Source organism: Olea europaea, chromosome 16 (genome assembly GCF_002742605.1).
Source record: "Olea europaea var. sylvestris chromosome 16, O_europaea_v1, whole genome shotgun sequence".
Classification (NCBI taxonomy): domain Eukaryota; kingdom Viridiplantae; phylum Streptophyta; class Magnoliopsida; order Lamiales; family Oleaceae; genus Olea; species Olea europaea.
The window spans coordinates 2651115-2652113 of NC_036252.1; the positions used below are offsets into that span (position 1 = coordinate 2651115).

General features: G+C 32.7%; 1 long non-coding RNA gene across 1 annotated transcript; it reads right to left on the minus strand.

Moving 5' to 3' along the window:
- Window positions 1-287: 287 nt before the first annotated feature.
- LOC111412775 lies at window positions 288-869 on the minus strand. The gene is made up of 3 exons (XR_002706096.1): window positions 828-869; window positions 515-621; window positions 288-420 (listed from the first exon to the last, which is right to left on the minus strand). It is a non-coding gene; the product is annotated as an uncharacterized LOC111412775 (long non-coding RNA).
- Window positions 870-999: the final 130 nt, after the last annotated feature.

Sequence of the window (999 nt, forward strand, 5' to 3'; positions counted from 1 at the left end):
TGCACACTTTTGAACGACTATGTTGTTCTCATTTAATTTTGACTTCATCAACTATACAGAAAGGCAATTGAATTTCACATTTATACTCCTGTGACCTTGAGGAAAGTAAAAGAGCTTATCTCCAACATGCGGTATGTTGGCTATGGGACTGGCACAGTCGAGCAACAGTGGCATACAAATTGCTTCTTTCTCAATTAAATACATGAATCTCGATATTATTATAATGCATAAATAAAGGACTTGAAATTAGAATTTTTTGTCAATATAAAGATAATAAACAGCTAATATTTTGTACATTATAATGTTATACTTGAGGTTCGGGATAACCTCCCTGAGGCCCGGGATAACCTCCTTGAGGCCATTCAATGGGCCACTTAACATCCCTTTTGCAAAAGGCTGAACTTTTGCTCAATACCATACCTTAAACGTGAAAAATATAAATTCAACGCATGAGAAATTCCAAAATTTTTTTTGAAAGAAATCATATTACGATTCAATTCTCAAAAATTATTACCATGGTTTTCCAGTAGCAATATCGGGATTGCTAAAAATCTTGATTGAATTGTACTGCTTGTTTGTTAGAGTAGGATCACCAAATAGAGTGTAAGCATCATACATGACCTAATCGAGAGAAATAATCAAGTAAGGTATGATCTAAAAACATATAATTAAACTTCAAACCGACATAATTAAATGCATAATCGATGATAATAAGAAGCAACTTACCAATGTATTATTTCCCCTGCAGGATCTTTGAAAATTGCTTGAGGATTTTATCATTCAATAATAAAATGAGTAAAAAGTTCAAAGAAGTGAGAGAAGTATACCTTGGATGAGTTGGATGCCATCTTAAATTCCAAACCATTCATCACAAGGACGTTTTCCATAGACATGACACAGAAGATTCATTAATGTTGGCAAATTTACACATGTTTCTGCATGTGCATTACAAGCAACACCAGATAATGAAATCTATCAAATAAAATGTCATTAAACTAA